The sequence below is a fragment of the Saimiri boliviensis genome, chromosome 5 (genome assembly GCF_048565385.1).
Source record: "Saimiri boliviensis isolate mSaiBol1 chromosome 5, mSaiBol1.pri, whole genome shotgun sequence".
Taxonomy (NCBI): Eukaryota; Metazoa; Chordata; class Mammalia; order Primates; family Cebidae; genus Saimiri; species Saimiri boliviensis.
In genome coordinates, this window is record NC_133453.1 from 121,944,108 (window position 1) to 121,950,869 (window position 6,762).

The following is a 6,762-nucleotide window of genomic DNA, read 5'->3' on the forward strand; positions in this document are numbered from 1 at the left end:
ACTAATTTAAGTGCTGCTCTTCAAAAGGGAGGTTCATTGTTGTCAAAAAGATATGCCCAGAGAGATAGAGGGTTGACAAAATTCACCCCACAAATGGAATAAGCCAACTGTGCGGCAGACTGCCTATGTGGAATTGGAATTACATTTGTTCAACAACCAGAGGAGAGACAATGTCTTTACTGGCAATCAGCATTTTCTTATCTTTATTATCACCTGAAATTACTAAAGGCAAAGGAGAAGTCGAATCCTGCTGCAAGAGAGTCAGAGTGTTTAGAGTGTTTGCTTTAACCTTAAAAGGTGAAGTAATCAATATCACTGATGTTGGGAACTCGAGTCTCACCTTTATCCAACAAGTGCATACCTAGGGAAGGCAAAATACCTATATGCAAAGAAAAAGCAGTCTTGGATAGTTCTTTTATTTATTTCATTTACCACCTATTTTGAGGAGACCCTGTACTCCAGATCAATGTGTACATGTAAGAAATATACTTCCCATCTCAACGCTGTCCACACATGCATACATACATGAGTAAGTACACAAAAACACATGCAGTCACACACAAAACTGAAATTAAATTTCTTCAACATATTGTCTATCCCAACTATAGTTGAGCTATCTGAGTTTTTGGGTTTTTTTTTTTTTTTTTTTTAGACAACTCTGTCACCCAGGCTGGAGTGCAGTGGCATGATCTCAGCTCTGCAACCTCCGCTTACTGAGTTCAAGAAATTCTCCTGCCTCAGCCTTCTGAGTAGCTGGGACTACAGACATGTGCCACCATGCCTGGCTAATTTTTGTATTTTTAGTAGAAATAGGGTTTCACCATGTTGGCCAGGCTGGTCTCTAACTCCTGACCTCAAGTGATCTGCCCACCTCAGCCTCCCAAAGTGCTGGGATTACAGGCGCAAGCCACCACACCAGGACTGATTTTTAAACTTCTATTTCCTATTCTATTTTCTTGGTTATGAATCACTAAGTTAGTTTCATGACCTTCTCTAGAGGTTTGAGAGAAAAATTAAAAATCATTACTGTAGAAGATTTCAGGTGATTCAAAGGGAAATAATGGCTATTGGCCAACTGAAGCACATATAGTCCACTGAATTATCAACATAAATCCAAACAAAATGCTGGTCCTTTCAACAAATGGTGCTGGGACACCAACTGTATATTTGAGTGTAATGAAATGAAATTGAAGCCCTACCTCACGTAATGTATATAAAAATTAACTCGAAATGGTTAAAGACCTAAGCATATGAGGGTAAAACTATTATACTCTTAGATGAAAATATAGGCATAAATCTTCATGACCTTGGATTAGGTGGTATTTTCTTAGATAGGACACCTAAAACACAAGCAACAAGAGGAAAAATAGATTGATCGGACTTAATCAAAATTTAAAACTCTTATGCTTCAAAATACACTATAAAAAATGGAAAGACAACTTACAGAATGGATTTTTTTTCAAATTATTCATCAGATAAGGGATATATGTCTAGAATGCATAAAGAACTCTTGCAACTCAAAAATAAAAAGACAAACAAGCCAGTTAAGAAGCAGACAAAAGATCTAACCAGATACCTCAAACATCTTTTGTGTGTGTTTGATGAGGGAAGGAAGAAAGAGAAAAAGGAAGAAACAAAAAAAGGAAGGAAAGAAGAAAGGATGAGAAGAAGAGAAGGAAGAAAGGAGGGAAAGAGAAATATTTTCTTTTCTTTTTTTTTTTTTTCAGGACCAAGTATTTTATTATTTTCACCAACAACCAATAGAGTAACAGAAATTGAAATTGACAGCAACTGAAAGCAACTTGTTCACATTATGGTGCGGCCACGACACCCAAACCCCACAAGCTTTTCATTCAAGATTGCTTCAGTGGTGTACCTCTAGGGAATAAGTCCCTTAAGTATGCTGATAAATTAAGCTCCTTGAATGCTGCCTTGGGTTAGGAAATCCAGTATTCGGCAGATTGCCTAATGAAGCTGGGTAAAACCCAGTTAAAACAGCAAACTTTCAGGGCTGACTTCCTTGTGCCCAGGTAGACCCACCCAAAAGCATGATTTACAGTAAGGCTTAAAACATGAGCTGAAGACTAAAATGACAGTATGTAAACTTCAACAGCCAAGTTGTCCAAGGAGTGGAAAATTCACCTTCTAGTGTTCAAGAGAGATTCCACTTATATATACCTTATTCTTTACTTGGACCTATAACTTCAGTTTGGAAGTGAGCAGAAACATCTAGTTTTCTGGCTATAAAGAAGGCCTCCTCAATTAACTTCTAATTTTTAGAATGTCATTGCAAAGCAGGCTCACAGCTCAGAAAACACCATTCAGTCACACTGATCAGACTGGGGCGGTATTCAACTCATCACTGGTATATTTTCTTTTTTTCTTTTTCTTTTTCTTTTTTTTTTTTTTTTTGAGACGGAGTTTCGCTCTTGTTACCCAGGCTGGAGTGCAATGGCGCGATCTCGGCTCAACGCAACCTCCGCCTCCTGGGTTCAGGCAATTCTCCTGCCTCAGCCTCCTGAGTAGCTGAGATTACAGGCACGCGCCAACATGCCCAGCTAACTTTTTGTATTTTTAGTAGAGACGGGATTTCACCATGTTAACCAGGATGGTCTCGATCTCTTGACCTCGTGATCCACCCGCCTCAGCCTCCCAATATGCTGGGATTACAGGCTTAAGCCACCGCGCCCGGCTCTTTTTTTCTTTTTGACCAGGCTGGAGGCTGGAGTGCAGTAGTGCAATCTCACCTCACTGCAGCCTCTGCCTCCGGTTTAAGCAATTCTCCTGCCTCAGTCTCCTGAGTAGCTGGGACTACAGGCGCATCCTGCCACGCTAGGCTAGTTTTTGTAGTTTTATTAGAGACGGGGTTTCACCATATTGGCCAGGGTGGTCTTGATGTGGTGATCTGCCCACCTTGGCCTCCCAAAGTGCTGGGACTGCAGATGTGAGCCACCCCACCCAGCCAAGGAAGATTCTTTCTTATAGGTTTTTGAGCACTAGGTGTTTTTTTTAGGGAAGGAAAGAGAGACTTGGGAAAAAGGACCTTGGGTGAATTTCAAGATCAGTATCAGATGGTTATTCATTATCACAGAATCTCTGTATCTTCTATTAGGAGGGGATCGTGACCCAATTCCTTCACTGAATAAGATAAACAATGTCCCAAAGGTGTAATGACTTTCTCAAGATCACAGGTCCAATATGTAAAAAGTTAGTGTTAGCAGAGTTCAAGTCTCAAATATTGTTACAAAATAGGAGAAAATGCAGAGAACAGAAGGACAAAGACACAGGAAGTAGGGGGATGTTAAAACACAAAATAAACATTTGCCATGATAACTAACCTTTGTTCTCCTGGACAGAGGTATACATTTTGCAGTATTGTGAAATAGTGGTCAGGATGGGAATAACTCATGGGTGTTAGGCCAGAATCACCACATGAGTACTGTGGGGAGCAGTAAATTTTTTAAAGTTTTATAATACAAAATACTCACTGTTCTTTTAGTGCCCTCTGTAGTTCTCTTCAGAATCGACTTAACGTGGAATGATTTCTACTGGGTGCCTCCTCTGTGCTCTTGATAAAATACTTCCTTCTTTCATGTCTCTACCACTACCAGAGATCTGAATTTCTCATTTTGTATTCTGGGAGAAAACCTATTCTGCAGGAGGATTATCATCTCCCCTGCCCCCAATTATTTATATACTATATATAAAACATATTTTATATATATAATTTTATAACCAAACTGTATATTCATTGAAGAAAATGTAGAAGATATGGGAATAAAAGCAAAATTTTTAAATCATCTTTTTAGTCTCACTACTAGTTATTAATACTGATAATATTTTTTGCATTTCCTATCAGTCTTTTTTTTTTTTTTTTTTTTGAGGCGGAGTTTCGCTCTTGTTACCCAGGCTGGAGTGCAATGGCATGATCTCCGCTCACTGCAACCTCCGCCTCCTGGGTTCAGGCAATTCTCCTGCCTCAGCCTCCTGAGTAGCTGGGATTACAGGCACGTGCCACCATGCCCAGCTAATTTTTTTTTTGTATTTTTAGTAGAGATGGGGTTTCACCTTGTTGACCAGGATGGTCTCGATCTCTTGACCACGTGATCCACCCGCCTCGGCCTCCCAAAGTGCTGGGATTACAGGCGTGAGCCACCGCGCCCGGCCATCCTATCAGTCTTTTACACACACAGAGATACACACTTTAAAACAATTAATTGGGCCAAATTATACAAATATAACATATTATCACTTGCTGTTTTCATTTAACAATGTGTCATTGCCACCTTTCTCTATCCTAAAGTAATCTTCTACAGTAATTTAATTATCTCAAATTGTCTAATGTGCCAAAAAATATTCAGATAATTTACTAGTCTTGGATATTTTTGTTGCCTCCAATTTTTCCTAATATATATATAAAAAAATGCAGCTGAATGTGGTGGCTCACACCTGTAATCCCAGCACTTTGGGAGGCCAAGGCAGGTGGATCACCTGAGGTCAGGAGATTGAGACTATCCTGACCAAAATGGTGAAACCCTGTCTCTACTAAAAATTAGCTGGGCGTGGTGGCGTAGGTCTGCAATTCCAGCTACTCAGGAGGCTGAGGCAGGAATATTGCTTGAATCTGGGAGACAGAGGTTGCGGTCAGCTGAAATCCACCACGGCACTCCAGCCTGGGCAACAGAGAGAGACTCTGTCTCAAAAAAAATTAAACAAGCAAGCAAACAAACAAAAAACAAACAAATAAATAAAGCTACAGTGAAAGTCATTGGAGCTAAATCTTTTGTATCAATGGTGATTGTTTACTCAGGATAAATTCCTAGAGGTAGGTCAAAGGTAATTACATAACTAAGCACAAATAGGTAAGTACATAATTTAAAAGTTTTGATATATACTGTCAAATTGTATTCCAGAAAGATTGCGAAACTGCCAGGCATGGTGGCTCAAGCCTGTAATACCAGAACTTTGGGAGGCCCAGGTGGGTGGGTCACTTGAGGTCAGGAGTTTGAGACCAGCCTGGTCAACATGGAGAAACCCTATCTCTACTAAAAATACTAAAAATAGTCAGATGTGGTGGCACACACCTGTAGTCCCAGCTACTCAGGAGGCTAAGGCAGGAGAATCGCTTGAACCCCAGAGGCAGAGGTTGCAGTGAACCAAGATCATGCCATCGCACTCCAGCTTGAGTGACAGAGCAAGACTCCATCTCAAAAAAAAAAAAAAAAAAAAAAAAAGCAAAATGTGCCTCTGTATTTGTGTATATTTGTATGTGTGTGTATATAATGTGTGTGTATATGTGTGTATGTTTTACCCAGCATTATGGGAAACTGCTTAGATTAGGTCACTATATTAGAGTAACTCAGGTTGCTATAATAAAAAATCTCTAAAATTGCAATGGTGTAAACATAATAGAAATTTACTTTTTGTGCATGTAGCTGTCCAATGAGGGGTTCTTGGTTAACATGGCTTTCTCCATAGGGTAATTTAGGGATTCAGACTTTTCTATCTCGTGGGAATTTTCTGGCACTTCTCTACTGTTGTATCCATCTGATGGGGACACAGAGAAAAGAAAATATATGATGACAGCATAAATTCACATTCCATTGACTAGAACTCAGTCATATGGTCAGTCTAACTGCAAAGGAGCATGGGAAATGTAATCAGCAAGGGCAGCCGCAGTAGCCAAAAAAGGATACATCTGGATAAAACAATGTAGCAGCCAGAAAAATAAGAAAAGAGAGAAGAATCAACTAGATGCAATAAAAAATGATAAAGGGGATGTCACCACCAATTCCACAGAAATGCAAACTACCATCAGAGATTACTACAGACAACTCTATGCACAGAGACCAGTAAACCTGGAAGAAATTGATACATTCCTGGACACTTGCACCCTCCCAAGCCTAAAACAGGAAGAAGTTGAAACCCTAAATAGACCAGTAAAAGGGCTGAAGTTGAGGCAGCAATTAATAGCCTACCAACTAAAAAAAGGCCAAGCCCAGATGGGCTAACAGCTGAATTCTATCAGACATACAAAGAGGAGCTGGTACCACTCCTTCTGAAACTATTCCAAACAATCCAAAAAGAGGGAATCCTTCCCAAATCATTTTATAAGGGAAACTATTCCAAACAATCCAAAAAGAAGGAATCCTTCCCAAATCCTTCCCAACATCATTCTGATACCAAAACCCAGCAGAGACTCAACAAAGGAAGAAAACTTCAGGCCAAAATATCCAAGATGAACGTAGATGCAAAAATCTTGATTATAACACTTTAAGAGACCCTGAGCCAGAACCACCCCATTAAGTCACTTTCAAATTCTTGACCCACAGAAACTGTGTTAGGTAGTAAATATTTCTTGTCATTTTAAGCCATGAAGTTTTGAGATAATATGTTTTGCAGCAATAGATATCTAATACAGGCTTTGGCATACCTTCAGCTGGAATACTTTATGTCAAAATTTCTACATGATTCCTATACTTCCTTAAGACACCTGCTCTGAAGTCACCTTATAATAAGGAATTCTCTGATAGCCTGTGTGAAATAGCACAACCTCTCTACTGTGACATCATGCTCACTCCCCCTTTCCCTGATTTATTTTCCTTTAGTGGCATTTACAATCACCTGATGTATTATATATTTGTTTACTATCTGTGTCTTCACATTTAAATAAAGGCTTTTTGAGAACAGGGATTTGTCTCAGCCACTGCTGTATCTCTAAGGCTGACAATAATGCTGTATCTCTAAGGCTGACAATAATGT

The 6,762-nt window shown here is 39.5% G+C and overlaps 1 non-coding gene across 1 annotated transcript; it reads right to left on the reverse strand.

Moving 5' to 3' along the window:
- Positions 1–2,301: 2,301 nt before the first annotated feature.
- Positions 2,302–2,370, reverse strand: LOC120368131 (small nucleolar RNA SNORD31). The gene has a single exon (XR_005582337.1). It is a non-coding gene; the product is annotated as a small nucleolar RNA SNORD31 (small nucleolar RNA).
- Positions 2,371–6,762: the final 4,392 nt, after the last annotated feature.